Here is a 13,627-nt window from a genome sequence, read left to right on the forward strand (position 1 = left end):
GTGGGAGTGAGTCGTTTGTTGGGCTTTTTGTGGGGCCCGTTTATTGTTTTTGGGGATTCATGTGGGAAGGGCTTTTCATTTTTGTTTAATAAAAAATTATCTTTATTCATGCAGTCTCCATGGTTGTTCTTCTTAGTGTTTGTTGGCTTCGCCGGCTGAGGGCTTGCGGAGCGGCTGCATTCATCTTCCCTCATGGCCCCTGGCCATTCCCTGACAGGGGGCTTAGAAGTACCGTGTAATAAGGTGGCGTCGTGCGGCCCTTGGCCCTGGTCGCTCCCTCCTGGGAACGTACTCCTGCTCCTCCTCCTCCTCCTCCTCCTCCTCCTCATGCTCCTCCTGCTCCTCCTCCTGAGGTGCTGGTCCAACGTCAGGTGGCAGTGCCTGAGTCCTGCGGATAGCCAGGTTGTGTAGCATGCAGCAAACCACCACAAATTGGGAGACCCGGTCCGGCGAATACTGGAGAGCTCCTCCGGAGCGATCAAGGCAGCGGAACCGCTGCTTGAGGACCCCAATAGTTAGCTCGATGATGTTGCGGGTGGTTTGATGGCTCTCGTTGTAGGCCTCTTCAGCAGCGGTCCTGGGCGCGCGGAGCGGGGTCATGAGCCAGGTGCACAAAGGATAGCCTTTGTCCCCGAGTAGCCATCCTCTTGGGGGAGGCTGTGCCTGGAACATGTCATGCACAGTACTCTGCCGCAGGATAAAGGCATCGTGGCTGCTGCCTGGGAAGCTGGCATTGACTGCCATGATGCGCTGCTTGTGGTCACAGACCAGCTGCACATTCAGAGAATGGTAGCCCTTCCTGTTGCGATACTGCTCGCCATGCTCCAGAGGGGCCCGCAAAGCCACATGCGTACAGTCAATGGCGCCCTGCACCAAGGGGAATTCCCCGAGTCTGGAAAATCCCAATGCGCGCTGATGCTGGCTCTCCAGGGCCATGGGGAAGGAGATGAATTGGCTTCTCCTTCTGAACAGTGCTTCGGTCACCTGGCGGATGCAGCGATGCGCGCCGTACTGGGAGATGTTTGCTATGTCCCCAGCAGCGTATTGGAAGGAGCCGGTGGCATAGAAGTTCAATGCCACTGTCACCTTCACTTCCACCGACAGAGACGTCCTGCACCTGAGCTTTGGCCGCAGATCTCGGCGAAGCAGGTGGCAGATCTCTGCAATCACCCCCTTCCGGAATCGGAGCCTTTTAACACATCGCGCGGCACTCATGTTTAGGTAGGAGCGCTGCTGGCGGTATAGCCTGACTGGGTAAGGCCTACGTGGCCGACGCCTGTAGCCCCCTCTGCCTCTAGCCAGGGCTGCCCCTCTCACAATACGTCTGCGAGCCCTACGGACATGGAGCTGCAGCTCCGCGTTGGCACCCCATGCAACCCCCATCAAATCCTGGCAAACACTCTAATTTCCAAATGGCCACTTGCAGCGCTGTTGCCTGAGTCCAAAAATACCTGGCTCTTGCTGCTTGAAACCAGTTAGCTATCCTCCTTGTTGTGTCTCCAGAAATGCGTTGCACAAGACTGTTTTCTGAAATAATGGATGGCCTTTATACTGGAGAGGACGTTCCCTTTAATTAGCGCCCCCCGGGGCCCGCGCTGGTTGTGTTGCGTTCCTTTTTCCAAACGCTCCAGCCGCCCGCCGCACAATGGGGCGGTCCGACTGAAGTTTGCAATCGGGGCGGCCAAAGGGCGTTGCACGAGGATGTGACGTCATTTTCTGCGCGCGCATCCGGGCGGGCGCTAAACTTTGCGCCGGCGCTAACGGGCAACTTAATTTGGGGCGGGGCGCAAACTGCGCTGCGCCCGGGCGCTACACGCATAGCGCCCGGAAATCACTTCTCTTAAGGCGCTAACTGCTGGCGCAAGCAACTGAAAATCTAGCCCTATATCTCATCCACTGCTTCCTGCCTAATCTAACCACCTACCTCTGTTCTGGTGCTTGCTGCTTTTGGAATGAGTGACGAAGGGTGCTGCCTATGAGGTGCTAGGGATATGGTGAACATTGACCTCTGGGTTCTCCTTCTTCTGTGTGCTGAAGCAATGTGGTATGCATGTGCATGTGTCGAATAGCTGAAAGTTTGCCTGAGTGCTTTGCATGTTGTCTTAGTGAAGCAGCAACAAGTTGAGAGTGACTTATTGATGGCATTTGCCCGAAAGCCATTTGGTTAAAGTAAGCAAATTGTAAGCACTCTTATCCTGGCAATCTTTCTGAATCCTGAATCCACAAAGTTTCTTTCTCTCCTGCTTCCACAATCTATGCAGGTGAGACACTATATTCATTTGCTCAGCCTCATCCACCTACTACTTCGGATTGAAGGGGGAAACCCGCCTTTGCTAGGAGTAAAACTTCCACAAGATACTCATAAAAAAAAAAAGTTGTGTTCCTGTTTCTCTTGCTTCCATCTTCAACTGCAAGCACCAAGGGGGAAAATTTCAGTATCGACCATTTTGGGGCGTTAATATCGGCCAGTTGAAAAATTTAGCACCCGGCGCAAATTATCGCCGGCGACTGGGACATTTGTCTCCACCGCCCCTGGGGGTGATTGGAGCGCTAAATCAAGTGCTACACACTTCTCTTAGGGCGCTAACATGAGGGAACGGGGTGCTACTCAAGCTCAGGCGATGTCAATTACCTTGTACTCAGACATACTGGCACCTTCCAGTTCTTAAAGGGGAGGGTCCATCACGTTGTTTGTCTTGGGTCATGGGGAATGAGATGTACTCCCTTTTCCTTTTGTAGAGAGCATTTGTGACCTCCCGGATGCAACAATGGACAGCAAACTGGGAGATGTTCACAATATCCCCCATTGAAGCCTGGAAGGAGCCATTGGCCTAAAATTGAGAGCCACTGTCACCTTCACTGCCACCGACAGAGACGTCCTGGTCCTGAGCTGAGGCTGGAACTCTGGCTACAGGAGGCGGCAGAACTCTGTGACCACCTCCCTGCTGAAGCGCAGCCTTCTAAAACACTGCTCCTCGGACAGATGAATGTATGAGAATTGCTCCCGGAATATCCTGGGAGGGTAAGGTCTCCTGTGGAGAGCCCTGTTGGCCCTCCTTCCTCTGGCCACGTTTTCCACTCTCTCTCTCCGCCTCCGCTGCCTCTGACAGTGAAGCTGGAGGACGAGGCCCCATGCTAGTACAGCCCCCATTAAATCTTCTAAATGTGGTAGTAATAAAGCTTACAGAAATGGGAACCTGAAAAGTCTTGCTGACGAACAAAACTCCTTCAAGTAGGATAGCGTTAAATGCCTCCAGACGCCTCTCTCCTTCTCTCAACCTGCGTATACAAAATTGATTGCCGGCAGGAAAAAGCAGGAAGTGCACGCCTTTAAATAGAGCTCCACCAGTTCCCAGCTGACTGCAAACCATTCCCCTATACCTGTTTTTCCTAACGCCAGGCGCTGAGGCAGGGGGCGAGAATCAATTTCCGGTCCGGGGCGCTACTGGGGCGATACGCGCTTGGATAATGTCACGATCTCCGGGTGCAGGAGATCGTGGCAGTAGTGTTTAGCGCCACCACAAACCGCCAGGTCAATTTCGCACGCGGCGCTAAAATCGCCGCGCTCAGACGCTAAGTAGTTAGTGCCCCGTTAGCGCCCCCTGGAGGTGCTAACGGGAGGAGCTAACCAACCAAATTTTTCCCCCCAAGTGTTTACATTTTCCAGTGTCTAACTACTTTAACTGTGAGCAGCAGGTTTTCAAGAACTGTGGGTTTGCAGGAACCTCATTCCCACCGTGCGCATCAGCTTTTCTGTGCATAGAGTGCGTGATAATTAGCAAAATGAGTTGACCTCACAACATCATGCAAAGTCAAAACTCTTGTGATACATGCGCACATGTATTCTGGGCTCATCAGCACTGCAAAGGGATTGTATTATAGGTCCTATCGTCTAAACAACTTTCTATTATCAAAGACTAAATTAGAAACAATTCACTGTGACTGGTAGCGCAATTTATCATTTTTCAAAATATAAAAAGGCAATGTATTTATAGAGTTTTGTTAGTCAATTTAATTTGCTTACTGCAGACTCAGTCTTACTGAATTGGGAGAAAATACACATTTTCCAAACAGCCACCCTTAACTGTTCTAATTGTTTATTTATTCACCTTAGTCCTATGGCAGGTGTTACAAGTCTGGAAGCTACAGATCGGAATTATGATAACTACTTTACACTGAGAATGGCGAACATGTAGAATGGACTACCCATAGGAATATAGGAACAGGAGTAGGCCATTCAGCTCCTCGAGCCTATTCTACCATTGAATGAGATCATGGCTGATCTGGGAGGTTCCAATGGAAAAATTTAATGGAGAATTAGATAGATATTTGAGGGAGTGAGCAATTGAGAGTCTTCAGTTTTTGGGACTGATGAGGTGAACTGCAGTGTCTTTTCCAGTCCAGTACTTTCCTGCGTTCCTATGGCATTCCCAAAACTGTGTGCATTCCAGGGTTACCATTGTTCTATATCTTTTGTTTGCTGATTGGTATATCTAACTGCCTGCATTGAATGCAAGCAAACCAGTTGTCGTGATGGAGAGATGCTTTTGAAGATCGCAGCTAATTCACCAGCCTCTTGTCCAGGTAGAAAAGTATACCTGGTAGCCTTCTCCCAATTCCTCACCTCTTCCTGTTCTACTGTTCTACAGCCCATGTAAAAGTGAGCTCAGGAAACTTTGATGGGGATAGATTCAATCTTGAATTTTGTGTAATGGACACTAATCTAGGTTCTTTAATATTAAGAGCTTTGATGATATATTGCATCTTCTGTTATTCTATAAATTGAGAAGTTGAAAGTTAAATGCGTGAACCATTGAAATCTGCTGTGCTGATCTTTTGCAACTCTTTCATTTCTACATTTAATCAACCTGATTCACAGATTATAGCCTGAGTCATACCATCTGACAGAATGATTTGTTCTTCTGTTATCCAAAGAACTAGGACACTGAGAGGGCTTGTGTCACTTCCAGTGAACAATTGACAGTATCAAGAGTGTTTTGTTCAACCCCTAGGCAATTGTACATTACCAGATAATGTATAAAGTCACACTTTGGTTTATAGGAAGTAAGGGCTCACTTGCTGAAGTGTTCCTAGATTGAGCACAATAGAAATACCTGATGAAGCCTGAAAATCATAACAATCGCATCACATCATAAATGCTTCTAACATGAAGCATGCTAGAGGAGAATACAGTGAGTTCATACCGTGAATACTCACAATGTAAAATTAGTACATTTTATTCTATGTTAATGCAGTAATTCACCTGTGAATAAATGATTTGCTATAATTGACCGTTAATCCTTTGAGTACAGAAAAACCTTTTCCACTTCTCAAAATATGCAAATCCTTTCCTTTATATCTGTAGAAGGGATTTTCTGTAAATGTTCCATGACATTTGTTATAAAATATGTGGATCAATGAAATTTGCAGAATCAAAGATTGATTCTTAATTCATATTATTGTTATATAAATGGAATATAAATTAATCTTGTTATAAATTTGAATTTGTAGCAAAATTGCTGCAGTCCTCCATGAATTTAATGAATTCTTTAAATATGATTATAAGATAAGATAAGAAGGATAAGAACTTCAAAATTATAAGCCAGGAGATTTCACATACTGTAACTTCACATGTATCCATCCATAATATATTAAAAGTTTCACGTTTTTGTATACTTTCTGTCCACACTAACCTTACTTCCTGTGTGTGTGTTTGTGTGACCGAGAGAGAAAGAGAGACCATGACTGTACCGATTACACACTTGTTGTAGATTTTCTTCATGTTCGACAAACTCCAGTAAGTGCATTAATCTAAGAGAGAAAGAGGGGCATAGAGAGAGACAGACCGTATCTTTCCCATCCTAATGTGAGCTTTTTTAATTAAACAATTTCTTTGAATTGTGAAAGCAAACAGAAAAGCTCAAATTATTGCACACATTTTGTTGATAGAAAATGTAAATATTCTAATTAACAACAACTGTCAAACTCAGCCCTTTCCCCTCCCCTCACTACTGACAGCCACCAGTAAACCAAACCCCCACATTCCACCCCGAGCTCTGCCAAATATCATGGCGCCCCTATGCTCCTACCGCTGCTGCTTTTCGGCTCCAGACTGAACTGCTTCCACACTCTCCTTGTTGGCCTTCCACACTCCATAAACGTCAGCTCTCCAGAACTCTGCAGCATGTATCCTGTCCCACACTAAGTTTTGCTCACCCATCACCCAGGCCCCCCTTCACTCCCTATCCCAAATTTTAAGTTTAAAATATTCATCCTCATCTTTACATTTCTCCATAGCCTTGCCCCGCCCCATGTCCACACTCTTTTACAATCTTACATCACCCCTAACTCTCAATTTCTCTGACTCTGGTCTCTGTCCCTTCACCAGCCCCTCCCCCCGCCCCCCCCACCCCCCACCGGCCATCAGCAGTAAATCCTTTTCCAGCTGGTATTTCCTCTCTAAATCCCTGAATCCCTCCCTCCTCCTTTAAAAATCTCCCCAAAACACATCTTTCTGACCATGCTTTTTGTCGTCCTATCCTAATCTCTCTCTCTCTCTCTCTCTTCTGGCTCAGTGCCCATTTTCCAGCCTTTTATGAAGCACTTTCTGATATTTTTATGTTAAAGGTCTAAATAAATGACAGTTGTTTTAGTATATCACCTATAGACTCACTGTTCTGGCTATATAGCCCAACTTTCTATTAGCTTTTTAAATTGCTTCATCACATTGTCCAGACACTACAAGTGATAAGTCTAAAATTACTCCAATGTCTTTTCTACTTTTCAAACTGGATCAATGAGGAGACACTGGGTTGCCCCAATGTCATCAAACAAAATAATCTAACAAAAGTGTCCCCTTTTTAAAGGGGCACAACTATAAAAAACTAAATCATAAAAAACAAAAGAAACTTATATTAAATTAAATCATAATACTTCCATCCGTGTCGATTATGCACTCCAGTCCCTGCAGCGCCCAGTTGTCACAGAACGCCTCAAGCATACCGGCAGACACCACGTGCTCCTTCTCCAGGGCCACCTGGGCACAGACATAGCAACGGAGGAGAGGCAGGCAGCCAGAGTGAACAACCCCACTGGCCGCCTCTAACTTGGACCTGTGAATGGCTTCCTTGGCCAGGCCCAGGAACAGACCCACAAGGAAAACAATGTCTTTTCTGAGTCACCTGATGCTAATTTTTTTTTTTATTCATTCATGGGATGTGGGCGTCGCTGGTAAGGCCAGCATTTATTGCCCATCCCTGTTGCCCTTGAGAAGGTGGTGGTGAGCCACCTTCTTGAACCGTTGCAGTCCATTTGGTGAAGGTACTCCCACAGTGCTGTTAGGAAGGATTTTGACCCAGCGACAATGAAGGAACGGCGATATACTTCCAAGTCAGGATGGTGTGTGACTTGGAGGGGAACTTGGAGGTGGTGGTGTTCCCATGCACCTACTGCCCTTGTCCTTCTAGGTGGAAGAGGTCGCGGGTTTGGGAGGCGCTGCTGAAGAAGCCTTGGGGAGTTGCTGCAGTGCATCTTGTAGATGGTACACACTGCAGTCACAGTACGCCGGTGGTGGAGGGAGTGAATGTTTAAGGTGGTGGATGGGGTGCCAATCAAGCGGGCTGCTTTGTCCTGGATGGTGTCGAGCTTCCAGGCAAGTATTACATCACACTCCGTACTTGTGCCTTGTAGATGGTGGAAAGGCTTTGGGGAATCAGGAAGTGAGACACTCACCGCAGAATACCTAGCCTCTGACCTGCTCTTGTTGCCACAGTATTTATGTGGCTGGTCCAGTTAAGTTTCTGGTCAATGGTGACCCCCCAGGATGTTGATGGTGGGGGATTTGGCAATGGTAATGTCGTTGAATGTCAAGGGGCGGTGGTTAGACTACCGCTTGTTGGAGAAAGCTATTGCCTGGCACTTGTGTGGCGCGAATGTTACCTGTCACTTGTCAGCCCAAGCCTGAACATCGTCCAGGTCTTGTTGCATGCGGGCATGGACTGTTTCATTATCTGAGGAGTTGTGAATGGCACTAACACTGTGCAGTCATCAGCGAACATCCCCAATTCTGACCTTATGTTGGAGGGAAGGTCATTGATGAAGCAGCTGAAGATGGTTGGGCAGGACACTGGCCCGAGGAACTCCTGCAGCATTGTCCTGGGGCTGTGATGATTGACTTCCAACCACCACAACCATCTTCCTTAGTGCTAGGTATGACTCTAGCCAGTGGAGAGTTGTCCCCCCGATTCCCATTGACTTCAGTTTTACTGGGGCTCCTTGATGCCACACTCTGTCAAATGCTGCCTTGATGTCAAGGGCAGTCACCCTCACCTCCATTCTTTGTATATGTATTACATATAGTTATCAAACAATGTGCAATACATTGCATCTGTAAGTGCAAAACTTCATTTGCCAATTGTAACGAAATCACACAACCAATCTAAACCCTTCTGTAAATTTTTAGCTCCATCTTCTGTCTTTATTCCTCTCTCTATTTTGGTGTCATCAATAGGTCTGGTAAGTGTACATTTGGCTTAGTATTTAGATCTTTAACTATTGCTCCCTCCCCCATGTGACATAAAAGGTCCAGTTTTACAAATGGGCATTCCCTGTGGGGAGCCTTGCCAGTCAGAAGCACATATCGTAAAATTGCGAGTGGACTCCTTCCCATTTTCTGCCCATTCTTAAAATTGGGCCTTAATCTCACAGAGTATCCACTACTTTTTCTTAATCAACTTCATATCGAGTCCAAAAGCAAAATACTGCAGATGCAGGAAATCTGAAATAAATACAGAAAATGTTGGAAATACTCAGCAGGTCAGGCAACATCTGTGGAGAGAGAAACAGAGTTAGGGGGAAAAATTCGGTATCACCCCATTTGGAGCGCCATTATTGGTGGTGCGCAAAGTTTAGCGCCTGGCGCTAATTACCGCCTCCGACAGCAAACTTGGCTTTTATCGCCCCTAGAGGTGATTGGAGCGCTAAATCAGGCGCTACACACCTCTCTTAAGGCGCTAAGGCCGAGGAGCGAGGCACTATCTCAGAGGGCGGGCGCGGCACAGGTGCTGTTAGTTAGCGATGGAACACAGACACACTGGCGCCGGTCAGCTCTTAAAGGGGAGGGTCGATCTTGCTCTGCAGCCACACACTGCTCATTGGAGCCTTGAATCTCGGCCTGGGCAGACCTGTGGCTAAATTCTGCAGCCAAGGACTATGGAAAGGGCCAGGGAGCGAGCTCAGCGCTTCTGTGAGCGGGCCTTGGAGGCTCTGGTTGGTGCGGTGGAGCGCAGAAGATCTATTCTGTACCCAGAGAGTGGCAGGAGGCCTTTGCCTTGCGAGTACAGAAGAGTGTGGAGGGAGGTGGCTCAGAGAGTCTCCTCAAGCAGCATGGTGCCTAGGACCCATCTCCAATGTAGGAGAAAGTTCAACGACCTCACTCGGGTCATCAGGGTGAGTGCCTTTTTTTCGAAAACCTCTCCATCCCTCCATCTCAACCTCACTTTATGGCCAGAGGGTCTTAAAAGCCCCAATACCCAACACTCAGCCAACACCTATGGCCCTTTCATCAAACACACATGCACATTCCACACTTTGCATACAGTAAGGGCTATTCAACTATGGCAGGCATTTCAGGCAAGACCATGGCTGCATACAGTAAGGGCTATTCAACTATGGCAGGCATTTCAGGCAAGACCATGGCTGCATACAGTAAGGGCTATTCAACTATAGGGGGCACATCAGGCAAGACCATGGCTGCATACAATAAGGGCTATTCAACTATGGGAGGCACATCAGGCAAGACCATGGCTGCATACAGTAAGGGCTATTCAACTATGGGAGGCACATCAGGCAAGACCATGGCTGCAAACAGTAAGGGCTATTCAACTATGGCAGGCATTTCAGGCAAGACCATGGCTATATATTTACTCAGACGCCATCCTTTATCTTGCAGGCCAAGCTGTCTCATAATAGGAGACAGCAGCAACGGACCGGTGGAGGGTGGCCTCAGTTGCAACCCCTCAGCGATCTTGAGGTGCACATCCAGAGGATTGTGGCAAGCCAGGTGATTGGTCCCGTCGCCACTGGAGACGCCAACCCCGTTCGGGACAGCAATAGTATGGTCATCACCTTTTTGTCCTCTCTCCTTCCACTTGTTCCTCACAACACCAGCCTTTGACACTTTCAATCCAAATTACTAGATCGCTGCACTCATGCCTCCCTTGCTGCCACCCTGTCCTCACGCTAAAGCCACTCTTGTACCTCCCTGCTTTCAGATGGTGATTCACCAGGTGAGGAGACGGGCCCTCAAGCTGCCAGTGGAAGTGAAGCTGAAGGCAAGGAGGAAGAGGAAGCCAGAGCATCAGCGCCACCCTCTCCTGAGGAAGCCCATGCCCACATTGGGAACACGCCTTCCCTGGAGGGGAGTAGGGGGGAATGGTCTGATGAGGGTGAAGCTCCAGGACCCAGCGGGCTGCAGCAACGCGATGGGGGTAGGGAAGCTCGGGGGCCTTCTCTCCGGAGGGAGAGTATGCCATCGAGTCCTGCTGCACTGGACGCAGAGGAGGAGCGGGTCCTCGCTGAAATGAGCGCCCAGGCGGAGTGCAGGCACATTGAGCTCATGGCTGCAGTGGCAAGGGTGCCCGAATCCATTGAATCACTGGCAAGGAGTGTGGAGCACTTTGCTGTAGCACAGGCGGCTGCCACGCAAATGCTTAGTGCTGCAATGCAGTCACTGGCTGGTCTCATGCAGACGCAGATTGAGGCCACGCGCGCACTGACTGCTGCCACCCTCGCTGGATCGGGCACATTTCCCCAGGGCTCTCACCGCGCCCCAGCAGGCCAGCAATCTGTGCTCCATCAGATTGCTCCAGATGCTGAAATGCTGCCCCGTGGGAGTGCCAGTATGTCGGTCGAGCAGGAAGTTGCTGTCCTCTCTCAAGATGACAGCATTCCTGCTGCCACCACTGGCACTTCTCCACTGCAGTTGCCACCGCCTGTAGGACAGACTGCTGCCGCCCATGCAGAGTTGGTGCAGTCTGCAGCCGGGCCCGCCAGGCCCAGAGCTGGTCCAGGCCGTCCTTCAAGGGCATCTGCAGTCTCAGGTTGTGACAACAGCAGCCTTCCCCCAGCCTTGCTCCAGCCACTGGGGGCCCATTACGGAGGAGCTGCAGGGTGGGAAGGGGGGAATTTCGCAAGGGAAGGAGATCACCCTCGAAGGGCAAAAAGTAGGAGGTGTGACAAAATGTTTTTCATTGTTTTATTAAAGGCCGAGGTTCGTGGTCAAATTTTTGTAACTGTTTTGGACATTGTCTCCAGGTTGTGAGAGCCAGTTATGTTAATGACATTTTTTTTTGTGTTTCTTTCTATTAGTTTGTCATGCAGAAATGAGACACACAGAGTTTCTCAAATAAAGAAGTTTCTGTATTCAAAATGTACATGTTTGGTCTTTGCAATCATTGTTGCCTTGACCGGCTTAGGGGTTGTGGAATGGTTTCATTCAGGTTATTTGAATGGCAGAAGCCATTTCTTCAGAGGGGTCCTAGAAGCGACTTGCTATGAACCTTTGACAGATGGCCCTTCCACTTTGTACACTGTGTGCCTCCCTCCCGCCTTGGTGCTGCTGATCATCCTCCTCATCTTCCTCCTCCTCTTCCTCCTCCTCCTCTGCTGGTGCTCCAATGCCTGGTGGCATTGGCTGGGTCCTGAGGATTGCAAGGTTATGCAGCATGCAGCACACAACAACGAAGTGGGAGACTCGCTCAGGCGAATACTGAAGGGCTCCTCCAGAATGGTCCAGACAGCGGAACCATTGCTTGAGCACACCGATTGTGTGCTCAACGATGTTCCTGGTAGCTTGATGGCTCTCGTTGTATTGTAGCTCAGCAGGGGTGTTGGGTGTACGGAGCGGTGTCATCAGCCAGGTGCACAGAGGATATCCCTTGTCCCCGAGAAGCCAACCTCCTGGGTGATGCGGTGCCTGGAAAAGGCCTGCCACAGAAGTCTGGCGCAGGATGAAGCCATCGTGGCTGCTGCCAGGAAAGTGGGCATTGACAGCGAGTATCAGCTGTCTGTGGTCACAGACCAACCGAACGTTTAAGGAATGGAAGCCCTTTCAGTTGCGGAAATCCTCGGCATTCTCTTGCAGCGCACGCAAAGCCACATGCGTGCAGTTAATGGCGCCCTGCACCATGGGGAAGCCCGCTATCATCGCAAAGCCTGTTGCACATTCTTGCTGCTTGTCCGGGGTCATGGGGAAAGAGATGTACTCTCGTCTCCTTTTAAAGAGGGCATTTGTGACCTGACGGATGCAGCAATGCACCGCGAACTGGGAGATATTGGCGATATCCCCAGTAGCTGATTGAAATGAGCCGGTGGCATAAAAGTTGAGAGCCACTGTTATCTTCACTGCCACCGACAGAGATGTCCTGCTCCTCAGTTGAGGCTGCAGACCTGGCTGAAGCAGGTGGCAGAGCTCAGTGACCACCTCCTTGCTGAAGCACAGCCTTCACAAACACTGCTCCTCAGATATATTAATGTAGGAGAACTGTTGGCGAAAAACCCTGGGAGGGTAATGTCTACTGTACAGAGGCCTGTTGGCCCTCCTCTGTCTGGCCATAATTGCCACTCTCTCCCTGTGTCTCTGTGCCCTCCGAATGTGATGGAGAAGGACGATGTTCCCATCCATTGCAGCCCCCATAGTATCTAGGCAATCAAAGTTATGAAGGTCAAAAACCAAAGTACCTGCAAAGTTATGGTCAGAAGCCAAAACTACCTCAGACAGCATTGACTCAATGCAGAAGTCTCTCTTTCTCTCTCTCTCTCTCTCTCTCAGATCGAGTGGTGCAAAAATGGCTACCACACAGAAGCCAGGAAGAGGCCCCCTTTAAATAGCGTCCCCCCAGCCCCACAGCGACTGGGAAGCGTTCCAGTCAACCTGTTGTTGGGTGCGCCAGGCGGAAAGGAGGGGGGCGCCACTCAATTTCCTTTCCGGGGCATCACAAGGGCATTGCACTCTCGAATGACGTCAAGACCTGCATGCGCAGGAGATCGGGTGGTATTGTTTAGCACCGCCGCAAAATGTCCGGTCAATTTCGCGAGAGGCGCAGATATCGCTGCGCCCGGGCGCTAGTTGCTTTGCGCCCCACTTGGCACCCTCTTAAGGTGCTAACGGGAGGCGCAACCAACTGAATTTTTCCTCCTTAATGTTTATGGTCGATGACCTTTCATCAGAGTTCTGATGAAAGGTCATCGACCTGAAACGTTGGCTGCATTTTTCCCGGGTCCACGTCAGGTCCGTGGCGGGCGATGGCGGTGACGGATCATGGCCTTGCAGCTGGCTCCATTCCGGCCTCCGACATGACTTTCCCCTGATTGGGCTTGATAAGCCCGCCCAGCGAGTTTCCCAGCCAATAGAAGGGAGCAGGTTTGATGACATCTTTTGATGATGTGTCATCAGCTGCTTTTCTTAAAGGGACCATGCACAAGTTTACTTTGACATTTGTGCTGTCAGTGTTCTACAACATTGAGGTGCTGCAAACATAAGAACATAAGAAATAGGTGCAGGAGTAGGCAATTTATCCCCACGAGTCTGCTCCGCCATTCAATAATATCATGGCTGATCTTCTACCTC

This window comes from Somniosus microcephalus, chromosome 4 (genome assembly GCF_052327205.1).
Source record: "Somniosus microcephalus isolate GS21.2 chromosome 4, FLI_Smic_1.0, whole genome shotgun sequence".
In the NCBI taxonomy this organism is placed as follows: domain Eukaryota; kingdom Metazoa; phylum Chordata; class Chondrichthyes; order Squaliformes; family Somniosidae; genus Somniosus; species Somniosus microcephalus.